General features: G+C 41.1%; 1 protein-coding gene across 1 annotated transcript in view; it reads left to right on the top strand.

Annotated features, from left to right (window-relative positions):
* The window catches only part of CAH1 (carbonic anhydrase 1), a 334,335-nt gene that overhangs the window by 185,099 nt on the left and 135,000 nt on the right, over positions 1 to 14,236 (top strand). The gene's annotated exons all lie outside the window — the stretch shown is intronic.

Here is a 14,236-nt window from a genome sequence, read left to right as displayed (position 1 = left end):
GCAATATAATAAAATGATGTTGATGATGGCGGTGATTCTTGTTTTAAAGTGTAAATCCCTAGGTAGTGTGACTTGCGTACTACCTGTGGTAATTCTCTGTTACCGTTAGGTACTGTCAGGTAGTGATGGGACATTCGATTCATTTTACTGAATCGATTCATTTGATTCCGTTCACATTACTGAATCGATACAGTGATCCGATTCACGGCACATTAGTCACCGCTCCTACTGCATCTGTGTAGTATGTGCTCGTAAAACAGCGCAGCAACAGCATTCAGTGCTCGCAGCTGCCATCTGGTCTTCATACTATGAACTCTTCTTAGAAAAAAATGTTAATCATTCTAATACACTGAAGGTTTCCGGCGACGCAGGGTGGGAAATGTTAGGATTAGGAAGGTAGCAGCCATGGCCTGAATTAAGGTACAGTTCCAGGATTTCCTGGTGTGAAAATAGAGAAACTACGGAAAACCATCTTAACGGCTGCCGACGGTGGGATTCGAACCCACCATCCCCCGAATTCAAGCGCATAGCTACGCGATACTAACCGCACGACAACTAGCTCAGTCATTTTTGAAAATATGTATTTTTCTATCAGCTGAGGATTTTTTATATCGCCATATCTTGTATAGGCTACCCGAGATGTACAGTAGCCCGCTGGTTTTCTGATTCAACATACTGTTGGTTAAGTTATTGCGTCTGTCCACATATGATTGAAGTCTTGTGCAACGATGTGACATATGAACTGAGAGAATACTGAGCCGTTCTTCCCAATATAAAACAGGTACTTTTGAGTGGTCATGAGCATGACTCAGTCATAGGGCAGGCTAGAGTCGAGTTTAATTGTCAAATGTCAACTAAGTTATAATACTAAGATTCATTAAACTAATAAATAGTATAAGCTAATAGCCTACCTACTTACTAGCTACTTCAGAATGATGTTTTGGCTACCTTTTTAACACTGCAAATAAATCCATCTACTGTAAGAAGAGGACAGTGAATGAAAATGGGTATTATTTTCAAATGAGCTGAGCTCGAGAGTCCATTATAGCATACGATTCTTTCGGTGTGCCATGGCTCGCTGTATGTCTCGCCGCAGCGGAAGCTCGGCTCTTCGCCAGTGTCCAGTGAGCCGATAAGGAGCCGTGTGTATCTTGTGTCTTACTGAGCCGCGCTCGTTCACGATTCTTTCGGTGTGCCATGATTCACTGTTTCGCTGCAGCGGAAGCTCGGCACCGCGTCAACGTCCAGTGAGTGCGCCACTCAGCATTGTCCGCTGGGAGTAAGCTGAATCGTGTGCCGTGAGCTCGCCGTTCCTGTGAATCGATTCACTCGGACACTTGAATGAATCGATACACTACTTCGAATCATGCATTCAGTAGCCAACACTACTGTCAGGAGCTTGGTTTCACAGTTGTGGGCTAGACTGATTTTCAACAAATTCTCGCTTCGGATTGGGTTTTCTTTCTTCTTCTTAGTTTTCTTCTTAGTCTTCTTCTTCTTCTTCTTCTTATTATTATTATTATTATTATTATTATTATTATTATTATTATTCTGCCGTTTATCACACGTTGGTAGGGTCGCGGGTGCGAAATGAGCCGCACATTTGAATGTGGCCCTGTTTTATGATCCGAATACTTTTCCTGATTCCAACCTTATGTGGAGGGATGTCTTCACTATTATGTGTCTCTGTGGTGGTTGGTAGTGTTGTGTGTTTAGTGAATATGAATAAAAGTTAATAAAAATGAATAAAATACCTGTTCTCCAAGCCACAGGAATGAACCGGGCGCGATTAAAATCCCAGACCCAGCTGGGAATTAAACCCGGAACCCTGTGAACCGTAGGTCCAAACACTGACCATTTAGGCAAGAAACGGGACGATTGGATTGTTCTCTATCGAAAGAAATTGGAACTTCGTTTCAGTAGTCTTATATTCCTCTATTACCGGGCGAGATGGCCGTGAGGTTAGGCGCGCGCGGCTGTGAGCTTACATCCGGGTGATAGTGGGTTCGAATCCCACTGTCGGCAATCCTAAAGATGGTTTTCCGTGGTTTCCCATTTTCACACCATGGAAATGCTGGGGCTGTACCTTAATGAAGGCCACGGACGCGTCCTTCCCACTCCTAGGCCTTTCCTATCCCATCGTCGCCATAAGATCTATCTGTGTCGGTGCGACGTAAAGCAAATAGCAAAAATTATTCTCTACCTGGCTCCGGTGAGGCGTGATATGAATTTGATTATCCGGGAAACAAATTTATTAGCAGGTCTTCTGTTAAATCACAGGGATGTGATAGGAAATGAAGGAACAGATTATGTAATATCACGGCTGGAGCTAGAGTGAGGAAAAGTTATTCAGAAATTCAAAAGACCTAAGAACTTAAACATATATTAGCACTTATGCTTTCACGGCTCGTGATTATAGACATGATATAGACTTTCTGGGCTTATGCCGTGTCTTCCTCGCGAACAGTCGAGATTTTCTTCTGAAGACGCAGAGCAAAGTTCTCTGCGAAACGTAAAGAATTTCATCTTGTTTTCTTGACACGGCATAAGCCCAGAAACCCTGTATCATGTCTATAACTTAAACATATGTTTAGTCTCGAATCCTTTGGGGTTTCTATTACTGGATAAATAGCGAAATATAACTTTGAAGGTCTGGAAATAGTAGGTTACTTGAAGATATCTAGGCACAAGGCAATGGCAAAAAGTTCTCTAATTTTTTAATAATAATAATAATATGATGACGATACAGCCTGTCCTCTGTATGGATCAGTGGTAGAGTTGCCGGCCTTCAAATTGTGGGTTCAAACCAGGCAGAATATTTTTGAAAGAAGGTAGAAAGGTCTAATCAGCACTGCACGCCGTACAATGTCATGTAAAAGATCTCTGGTGACACATTTGATCCTTACCTGACAAAATGAATTCAAACTCGACCATAGATCATTCAACATACATCTGGTTTCTCTGACATCTAGCAGAGTAAAACGGAACATTGGCACACAGGCAGTCCAGGAGGCTTCAAATCAAAATGTTTGCACTCGGTAGCTGAGAACTCATGATTATCACATGATATAATTTTACAGCTCTATCTGATCATTTCTATTAATCACCGAAAAATCAGTGATGTCCGCCTCTGTGGTGTAGTGGTTAGTGTGATTAGCTGCCACCCCCGGAGGCCCGGGTTCGATTCCCGGCTCTGCCACGAAATTTGAAAAGTGGTACAAGGGCTGGAACGGGGTCCAGTCAGCCTTGGGAGGTCAACTGAGTAGAGGTGGGTTCGATTCCCACCTCAGCCATCTTGGAAGTGGTTTTGCGTGGTTTCCCACTTCTCCTCCAGGCAAATATTGGGATGGTACCTAACTTAAGGCCACGACCGCTTCCTTCCCTCTTCCTTGTCTATCCCTTCCAATCTTCCCATCCCCCACCAAGGCCCCTGTTCAGCATAGCAGGTGAGGCTGCCTGGGCGAGGTACTGGTCATTCTCCCTAGTTGTATCCCCCGACCTAATGTCTCACGCTCCAGGACACTGCCCTAGAGGCGGTAGAGGTGGGATCCCTCGCTAAGTCCGAGGGATAAACCAACCCTGGAGGGTAAACAGATTAAGGAAGAAAGAAAGATAAATCAGTGATATCAAGAAAATGTCATATAAATTTCTATAATCACCGAAAAAGTCAAGAATATTTTATAATATAATTTCATTCATGGTTGTGACCTGTAGATGTTCGTTCTTTGCAGTACTGATCAAAGTAGTCGTACCTACCTTATTCTTTGCAAACCGAACTAACTTAGATAATTTGGAGTATGTTACTTGCTCCTTTACCGGAAGATGGTCAAATGAGTCATACTATTATATCATCCATCCACTTCTAGATAGCGTAACTCTTGCGTTTTCAACCTGGTTTTCGCGTTCAAAACGGTGTTCTTGAAATGGCATTTGGTGCTCCCGTCATGCGAGTAAGAAATTGGGCAGGAAACCCTTCTCGTATTTTCGAAGAAAATAAACAGTTGCTTAACACTGTATACAACTGCTTTCTATTCATTGTGGAATTAATCAGAAAAAATCAAGGTTATTCAAGAGAATGAAATGGGTGCTCGTGCGGAACTTAAGTTACTAGATCTCTAGTTCTCCTTAGCGCTGTTATCGAGCGAGTGGCTGTGTGGTTTGGGTCACGTAGCTGCCAAGCTTGTATTCGGGAGATAGTGGGTTCGAACCCCTTGTCGGTAGCCAAGAAGATGGTTTTCCGTGGTTTACCATTTTCACAGCAGTCTGTACCTTATTAAGGCCTCAGTCGCTTCCTTCCCACTTGTAATCCTTCTCTATCCCATCGTCACCATAAAACACATCTCTTTCGGTGCGACGTAAAGCAAATTATAAAAAATATTAGCGCTGTTCGTAAAGGAAAAATGGTGATGCAGAACCTTTTGTGAAAGAGAAGATACCAAAATTTTCTAAATATTGTGGAGTGTTTCTCTCAAATGTTTGACTATGTTCAGGACGACCTTTCTCACTTTCTCACTTATGAAAAGTATCAAGAAAAAAGCACGATCGGGATTAACCTATTCTTATCTGCAAGACTGTTTACACAGAAGTTGGCTACAGGCGACTTCTTGGTAGACACCACTAAAATTCTGAATAATATTCAGACTCAAGGTTCCCATAACCTGGTGAGATTTTTAATTAATTTAAGCCGTTCTATTTCATGCTGGTCGCTTGTATTACGTGCGCATGATACTCATAATTGGTTGGGGAACTAATTCATAGTACTGTGTTGCAAGCAATGACCCAGCAGAAAGAAGCTCTCGACCGCTGTCTGCTCGTCACTTCCTCTACTTGCAAAATGCATGGAATTTGTAATAAGTTGGCTACAGTTACGAGCTTTCTTATCCTCGTTCTGTTCGAGGAACAGATAAGGGAAATAACGGCTGGACGCTGTCTCAAGGTAGCTGCATGGTTCTAAGAGATACTAAAAACGAATAGAATATGATACCTCATCGACAGAGGTAAAATATTTCCTACCAGTCTTTAGAAAAACGAGGAAACTGCTGATACGTGATGCAACTAGTTCATATTATCATTTCCTTATATTGTTTACCACTCTAACTTCTCATTTCAGTCTTGTGTCCTGATTTGAACACCGCACCTTATGAATTCCCCAGCTCTCCTAAAGATTCACCTGTTGCCAGATGCGTGTAGCAGTCGAGTTCTGAGTCTGACATTGATTCCACTTATTTCATACTAGGCTTTTCCATCTTTCTTGTTCGACTTTACTTAATCACCTGCTGTTCTCATCTGCTATAACTTTCATCATTTCCTTTATATTTATTTTCAATTTCACTTTCCCACATTTATGGAATTCTCAGATGAAAATTCCTCTTTGGGATTCAACAGGATTCAAACCTGAGCCGTCCTAGTCTGTACCTAAGTCCCACGTTAATCACGTTCCTCACCTCCACTTCCGTACTAACTATAACCTTCATTAATTACAGACCGTATTTCAACATTGTTTATTTGACAGAACTACTACTACTAATAAAATGTTTTAATTCCCCTGAAGGGCCTCTTAGACGGTGACGCCATCTCTCAGACCGGAGATTTCTTACGGTGAAGGAGATGCTCGGAGAAGGTGAGGGAGTTGGCGGCCGTGGCCTGTACTAGGAACTGTATTAGCGCAGAAGAATGGAAAACCACGGAAAACCATTCTCAGGACAGCCGAACGGTTGGGGCCAGCCGTGAGGTCCATCCCTGTCACCGTCTCCCGAATGCAGAGGCGTTGAGCTACGGTAAAGCCGTGGCCACCCCTCCTGTTCTCGGTTGGCCGGTCAGAGTGCAGAGCAGTTGGACCACGGACCAGCCGTGGCCACTTATGGGCCGAAACTCACTCTCCATCTACCGACCGTTTGACAGAATTCAATCTGGTGTTCTTTAAATGACATTTGGTGCTCTCATAATGCGAGCAAGAAAATACTCCCAGGCATGAACACCCATGAGGTGCTTTTCGTATTTTGGAAGAAACTAACAGTTTCTTAACATGGTATATAAACTCTCTAACTTTAGTGTGAAATTAAAAAATCAAGGTTATTCAAGAGAATAATAATAATATGGGTGCTTGTGGGAATCGCTGCTGTAGAGACGCTAAACACACAAGGTAATGACCACGATTAACCAGGAATTGATCAATCAGTCCCTTAGGAGCTCTTCCTTTAACTTGCCTGTAAACAAGCGGTTCCCAGACTTTTAAGAGCCACGGCCACTTTGAAATCATTAGTTTCGGTAGACCCTCATAAAATATTTGTTGCTGGACTGAGTGGCTCAGACGGTTGAGGCGCTGGCCATCTGACCTCAACTTGCCAGGTTCGATCCTGACTCATTTGAAGGTGTTCATACGTCAGCCTCGTGTCGGTAGACTTACCGGCACATAGAAAAGTCCTCCGGGACAAAATTCCGGCACCTCGGCGTCTCCGAAAACCATCAAATGCAATTAGTGCGACGTAAAAACAATAACATTATTATTAAAATATGTGTTCTTTAGGCTATTAAATTTTGTCCGACACAACATGATTACTGTGTTACTTGTTTTATAATTATAACGTACCCCTGGAAAAAACGTACTTTACATGGCATAAAACACTACTCATAAACCAGAAAAAATTAAAATACGTTAAACTTACTTGAAACAGTGAATGTGTTGTTTGTTGTTATCTTGAACATGTCATTTTCTCGAGATTTGGGTCAATGGTAGATACTCTTAAGGGGGGACCTGCACCTATAACAACAAATGTATATTTCACTTTTTTATTCCTCAGCAACAGAAAGTTCTGAAGAATTGTAATTTGGTCTGCCAATCACACTATGCTTTGCCAATATGTTCGTGTATTTACAAGTCATATGGCGAATTCATTTCATTAAATTAGGCATTTAAAATGGCGGCTGCATATTGTGCACTGTTCCACCGTTTCCCTAATATTTTACACAAATATAATTGTTTTTCAAAAATTATTTTTTGATTGTATTTACTAATGCAGTAGCTCTAGACTGACCTAGAAATATTGTAATCTATAAAGAAAAAGTATTTTTAAAGCTTATATTAAACTTTTTGCAAGTTTTTTCACAGAATAATTTTTAAAGAAACGAAACTATGACATGTACAGCAACAGTTCTAGGTCATATAGTTCTTTCCTATAAGATACACATGTATACTTCATTATCTTGAAAACTCTGGCAGTTACTAAAGAAACGGATTTGAAAATCCAAAGTTTCGAGAAACGAGCAGCAAAGTTACCAATGTGTAGGAAAACGTCGGTGATAGTCCTGCATGTTTTTGGTCATAACTTCAAAAGTATGTTACATATCAAAAAAATTGTTGCAGTGATTTGAAGAAGGATCAATAAATGTAGAAAAAAATAAATTGATAAATTTTTATCCTTATAGGTGTAGGTCCCCCCTTATATCGTAAATGTAACTCTTGTTACAGTTTTATTTGAGCGAACTACCGTGAGTTTTTCTCCACTGTTGTAAGGTATGTCACTATTCTGCCTCATTAGCGAACCTGATTTTAAGTATCGGTCCATAATTACACTAACTTGGAAAATAACTAATATCGAAGCACACAAGAATTTAAGCCCAGTACACGATAAAACAACTTACCACGACACAAGAAACATGAAAACTAACATCCCAAATTATTTTCTTATCTTGCCAAAAGAGAAAGCGGGCGTTCAGAGCGTCACTGCTTTGTACCTGTGACGAGTTAAAGGTATTTATACATTCCAGATAAAGTAAAAGCAAAGTCATGAAGGCCCTTGGAGGAGTGGAAGGTAAAGGCTTCCAAAATTCGTAACCCCGGCACGTGATGGGGTAGAGTAGTTGGCTCTACGCCCGGCGTCTTTGCCACAGGAATTAACCTGGTACTCATTTTTTTGTAGGCTGAGTGAACCTCAGGACCATATGTACCTCCGGAAGTGGAAATCTCGTTTCTTAATTTTTTTTCCTGACGAGGATTTGAACCCACGTCCCTTCGGGCTAACTGAGCACGCCTTTACCTCCTCGGCCAGGCAGCCCCTTTCGGATAAAATCTGAGATAATATTTACAGTATAAAAATTCGTTACAAACGAAGAATAAGACAAATTAAATCGGCCCTCTTTAATCGTTTTCACGGATCCCTAGGGGTTCGCAGGCTACAGTTTGGGAATCGCTACTGTACGCAAAATAAGTATACGCTGCATTGTCTTTCAAAAATATCTACGAGCATTATTTCACAGCTAGGTGAACCTAATTAGGGCCAAGTTGTGCTAAGAGGGGAAGTACAACTTTCCATAACTGAAGTTTAGTCAAATGGAATTTTTTTGTAGCTCAAGCTGCCTCTGTGTATCCGTGGTAGAGTGTCGGCCTCCGAATCCCAAGATAGCGGGTTCAAACCCGGCAGAGGTAGTCGGATTTTTGAAGGGCGGAAAAAAATCCATTCGACACTCCATGTCGTACCATGTCGGCATGTAAAATATCTCTGGTGATACATTTGGTATTTACCCGACAAAATTAATTAAATCTCAGCCATAGACACCCAAGAGAGATCCGGTTTACTCTGTCTGCCATCTAGCGGACCTAGAGTAAAACGGAACGTCGAAATTGACGATCAGACAGCCAGATGGCGTCAAATCTAAATGTCTGCATACGGTAGCTGAGACCATACGATTATTATTTTTGTAGCTCAGAAGCTGTAAATGTTACTTAAATAAAATATTGCATGCTTGACTTACAGTACATACATGAAATACGGCAATGTTCGTATTTTTAAATAATTACCTGTACAAACCTCATTCCATTTGCAAATTAATTATTTGCAGTTACGCGGTGTTTGCAGTTTAAATATTACAATTCAATGAGTATTTACACGATTATTTTGATGAATTAAACGCATTCTATTATTTGTATTAGCGGACCCTGCACCGTAGTGAGGAAAAATTCGGACGGGACTGTGTCGGTTTTAACGGCAGAAATTGTGGACGAAGGATATGTATCGTGTGATAGGTATTGCCGAAATAAATAATCTAGCTAGGATTGGAATTTATCCACCTCTGGGCCAGTAGATGTGTTCAGCTGAGGCTCCAGTTGCGTGGAATTCGCCTCACAACGCTCGGCCACCGGGGATTTGAGACTCTCCCAATAAGTCTTTTGACCCTCGGTATTAGCGACTTCGGACATTTTGGAATTCTGACAAGCAGTCCTATCGTGTCCAATGCGGTTTTTAAAACTAATTTTGAAGTCATTTATTTTGCATATGTCGTGACAATGTTCGAAATAAGGCACTTCTTGGCACCACAATTTTCTTAACTTTTCTTATAATTTATTTTCGCCATATACTTGTAGAACCCGGTGAGAAGAACCAAACTACACCTCCACATACTACCACGCCGGAGGCCAGAGCACAGTAATTTTTAGTCAGTCGGCAGCCCTGAAAATGGTTTTCCGTGGTTTCCCATTTTCACATCAGGCAAATGCTGGGGCTTTACCTTAATTAAGGCCACGGCCGCTTCCTTCCCACTCCTAGCCCTTCCTTGTCCCATCGTCGCCATAAGACCTATCTGTGTCGCTGCGACGTAAAACAACTAGCAAAAAAAAATTTTTTAGTCATCTGTGGCACGGAGATTTTAGTATCTCAAGATGGCAACACTGTTGCATCCCACAATGAAGTCTAGTTGTTAGGTTCAATGGTCCTTTACGTCGCACCGTCACAGGTGAATCTTATGGGGTAGGAAAGGCCTAGGAGTGGTAAGGAAGCGACCATAGTCCTAGTTAAGGTATAGCCCCAGCATTTGCCTGTTGTGAAAATGGGAAACCACGGAAAATCATCTTCAGGACTGCCGACAATGGGGTTCGAACCCACTATCTCGGTAGAAATTATTTCTATTTTAAAACTTGTATGTTTTGTAACGCTTACAAACCCAAGTACTGTTCCGAAACTATTAACGTATTCTGCGTTAAAACTCTAGGAAGAAGACGACTCTAGAATGTTTATATTTCTTCAGGAAGTATTTCTTCTTAACCCTTACCATTCGTTTCAAATGTTCTCATTTTTGTACTCCTAATTATTTCGCAAAAGTTAAACTGAAAGTTAAAGTGAAAGAAACAAGCTCAGAGCATCTTGTTCATACAAATAAAATAAACCTACGTAAAACTTTATGGAAATTCGTATTTTCAAGAGCTTTCGAATTATGAAGGTAACCATGAGTAAAAATGGAACTTAAGAAAACTGAACACCAAACATGTGGCGGAGTGGAACGTACTAAGTAACGTAAGTTTCATGGATATCTAAAAACATATCTTTTGAAATAGTCAAAGAGGAAAGTGTATTCTATGAAGAAACAAATAAATTGAAATTAATAGAACACACAGAGATGTTCCTCCCATCTTATAACTCTTAACTTTGATCATATAATTATAAAACGAATAGAATTTATCTCTTTGAAGAACCATCCCTATATGGTCCGAAACATCCTTCTGAATGATTGAAGAATTTTCAGTCTTGTACCTCGATATGGAATGGTCAGTCAATCCAGGTTTCATGAGAGGGATAGTATTGTACTTGGAAGGGAAGTCGAGTTGACCAAGGAAACAGGAAGGTGAAAAAGGTGAGGTAGTTAATATCGTGCCAGACTCAACCCAGACTTGGTGGTAGCCATTCACAAATCACTCTGTGGATCATCATCCAGTTCCGACGCAATTCCTTTGCAGTGACAGAGAGCAGCAGATCGTTTCGCGTGGCATCTATTCATATTGATGCCTGAACCTGTTGCATAACATTCTTTACTCTGAACAGCCTGCGTTCTGGGTGGCGTAGAAGCACGCAACTCGCAGGTGTTCTTCATACTGTACTGGAACAAACATCGTGTGTGGTACACTCACAATCATACCTATTATGATGATGGTAGTCGCTCCCTTACACTTACTATGCATGTATGTTTGAAATACATTATTGTAGTTGAGCATGTACCAATGAGTGTCAATAGGCAGTTCCTGTTCAGGCAAAAAATATCTAAAAGGCCTAAGAAGCTGCACGTTTGCTTGCAACAAGACTCTGACCACCAAGGTTGCAGGATACTAGTGACGGGGATATCATAAGGGGAATTTCACCGAAAATAAACGAAATTAAAAATAAGTCTTCAGTATTATCGCAAAGAGTTAATACTGTGTATTCAGTTACATGCTTTTAAGGAAACCTGTCTGGGCAGTTCAGAATCAAGCATTATCTAGGTGGGTGGAATAAAGGGGCGGGGTAGGGAGAAGGCTGTCCAAAAATTGAACAAGAAATTCTCAAAGATGGCCTAGGAAGGTGCATGTTTGCTTTTAGGAAGCTCCTAACCCACGAGGGTGTAGGAATACTTGGTGACTGAAAATTCCCACAGAGGATCCAAAAAGGGATGAGGTTTCCGGAAAGAAATGAATATACAAGAAGTGTTTTCCATTACCACAAAGAGTTAATGCTTCGTAATCACTGACTACCCTTTAAGAAAACCCACCTGGACAATTTGTAACCATAAATTCTCTAGGGGGTCGGAATGCAGGGCGGGGTTCCTGAAATATAAACAAAATGTCCCTTCTACTGCTCTTACCTGGAAGTCATTAGGTACAGAGTTTAACCGTTGTATGGGTCTCCATTTACTTCTTACCCTCCATGATCGAGTCTATTATTCTCTTGGTTAACCTTGGTTAACGTACAGTCGCCCATGGGCTCTTGTCCGAAGCCAATTGACAGGTACGATATAGCTGTATCTATCGAGTTCATTTCAAACTTAACCTCATTAAGAGTGCACTCAACCATTGTTCCTACCTCTTTGTACCGGTAATTATTCCTACTGCAGTAAGTCTGTTATGTCTAGCTTATAACTAAGATACCTAAGATACCTGAATAGCTTAGATCACGTCTGCAAGCTCACTGTACTATCTTTGTTACATCTTGATTCTATTTCATCAACTATACTATCATTTAGGGCAGTGGTATTCAAACTTTTTGGTTGGTGTACCCGCAAAATTCATTTGTTTTACCTTCGCACTCCCGAAGTACGCGAACATTACGATTATACCAGAAATAACAAAGGATTGTTGTTGGATGCCAAATAATATTAAATATAAATCATCAACATAATCATCATCATCAACATTATCATCATTTGCAGCTTATCCAGCTTGCTCAGGGTCCCTGCACGAACTGAGGCATTGAAGAGCTGTGGCCGGGGATTTAAGGTCACATGTCCTTCCTGACGCCATGGCATTTTCAACTGAAAATCCCACGCTAGCAACACCAGAAATCAAACTACGATCACCGGGATGACAGGCAAGCAGCTAAGCCGTTACATCATCCTGTTCCCCAATAATAACAACAGTATATTTTATTTATATAGACGCTGGCCAAAGGAAATTCGTAAGTCCTTGGGAGTAAAGCTTACAGAAGAAACCCGAAACTAAGCGGTGAGCAATGGTCGGAGAACTGTTCCTGGCATTTTCATGTCTTAATGATAACACAACTATTTCACGATAAGAATCTTCTGTTCCATTCCATGGCAACGCGGCAAGCCTTTACAAGGCAGAGGGAGAAACGTGGTTTCCTCGTGAGTGGAATTATGAGGTTTTTATCGCATAGCAATGACACACGCACGCACACACACACACACACACACACACACACACGAGTACAATTATTTATCCAACAATTACTATTGTACTACAAACACTGCTATTGACAAATATTGAGGTAAATGAGTGGATTTCGAAACACAAATTGTAAAAAGAGCAATGCAACATGAGTAAGAATTTTTACGTACCTAGTCAGTGGAATGAACAAACTGACAAATATTTTAGAATGACTCGTTCGGAAAGGGGACTCCGTGTAGTGGTAAACAAAACCACTAAATCAAAACAAGATTTTATTGGAAACTAGCAAGTTACCCGTGCTTCGCTATGGTATTATACAGAAATTTATAATTGAATGCTTAACGTTTTATATATAATTCTCCGAAATTCGCGATCTGACTCGTTTTCCGAAAGAATCCGCCAAAATTCGCGATCTGACTCGTTTTCTGCGAGATTACGGCAAAGTTCCTCCCATTTTTCAATCTTTCTTTCCAGCAATCAATTTCGTACTTCACGCGATAGGTCCAGGTATTCCACCCACTCAGTTGGGTCTCTAAATCTTTGCCATCTTTTCCTATAAGCATTTTAATATGGATCAAATCCTTGGAGATCCGGCGTGGTGTCGTCTTGGGTGCCTTGGAGGTACTAAACCCACGACCGGACTGTATTCGTAGTCATTACCCGATCAGGATCCGTTTCCAACGCGCTCCGCACATTTTGAAGACGGCCCAGAACATTATTATTATTATTATTATTATTATTATTATTATTATTATTATTATTATTATTATTATTATTACTATTGATGTTCAGGATCCCGCAAGATGCAAAACCGCTACTTGGCGGTAAATTACATCTGCTGCCATTGGCATTGCTGACTATGTGACCAGCACCATCGTCGCGCGTAGGCAAGTACGCGGGATGTCTGGCGATACGAATTATGTACATCCGTGCATTATTGACCTTATTATAGAGGTGAAAAATTTCACCGTCAATATCATTCCTATCGTTTATTTCAAATGTGTTTAAATTTTCATTTATATGCCAGGAGAATCTACTGTAATCTAATAGCGTTCTCCAAAGGAAAAGGTGGCTCTTGGAAACGAACCCAGGAAAGATTAAAAATGATCGTTTTATGATCAGAATAAGTACATTGCAAATCCACAGCCTGTTTCCAGTCAGTCGACCGGGTCAGGAATCGAATGAATGAAGCCCCATCTAGCGGCAAGAATAGGAATTGTGCCGGCTGTCGAAGAATATCGCTCTCCTCTGGGTCAATGATTAATAAATGACAAATGAAATGATATTGGAGAGTGTTGCTGGAATGAACAATAACAGGGAAGACCGGAGTACCCGGAGAAAAACCTGTCCCGCCTCCGCTTTGTCCAGCACAAATCTCACATGGAGAGACCAGGATTTGAACCACGGAACCCAGCGGAAAGAGGGCGGTGCGCTGCCGCCTGAGCCACGAAGGCTCCCAATAAGTACATTATGAAAATTAAAATCAATTGGTCTCAACTCTTTTCCACCCCGCCGCCGTTAAGATGATTCCCCCCCCCCCGCCCAAAAGAAGATGGCGTGTATGTTTAAAGGAGATTCCAAATACCAATGTTA

This window comes from Anabrus simplex, chromosome 1, assembly GCF_040414725.1.
Source record: "Anabrus simplex isolate iqAnaSimp1 chromosome 1, ASM4041472v1, whole genome shotgun sequence".
NCBI classification, from domain to species: Eukaryota; Metazoa; Arthropoda; class Insecta; order Orthoptera; family Tettigoniidae; genus Anabrus; species Anabrus simplex.
Note: the sequence above shows the minus strand (reverse complement) of the source record. Positions and strands in the feature narration are given on the sequence as shown.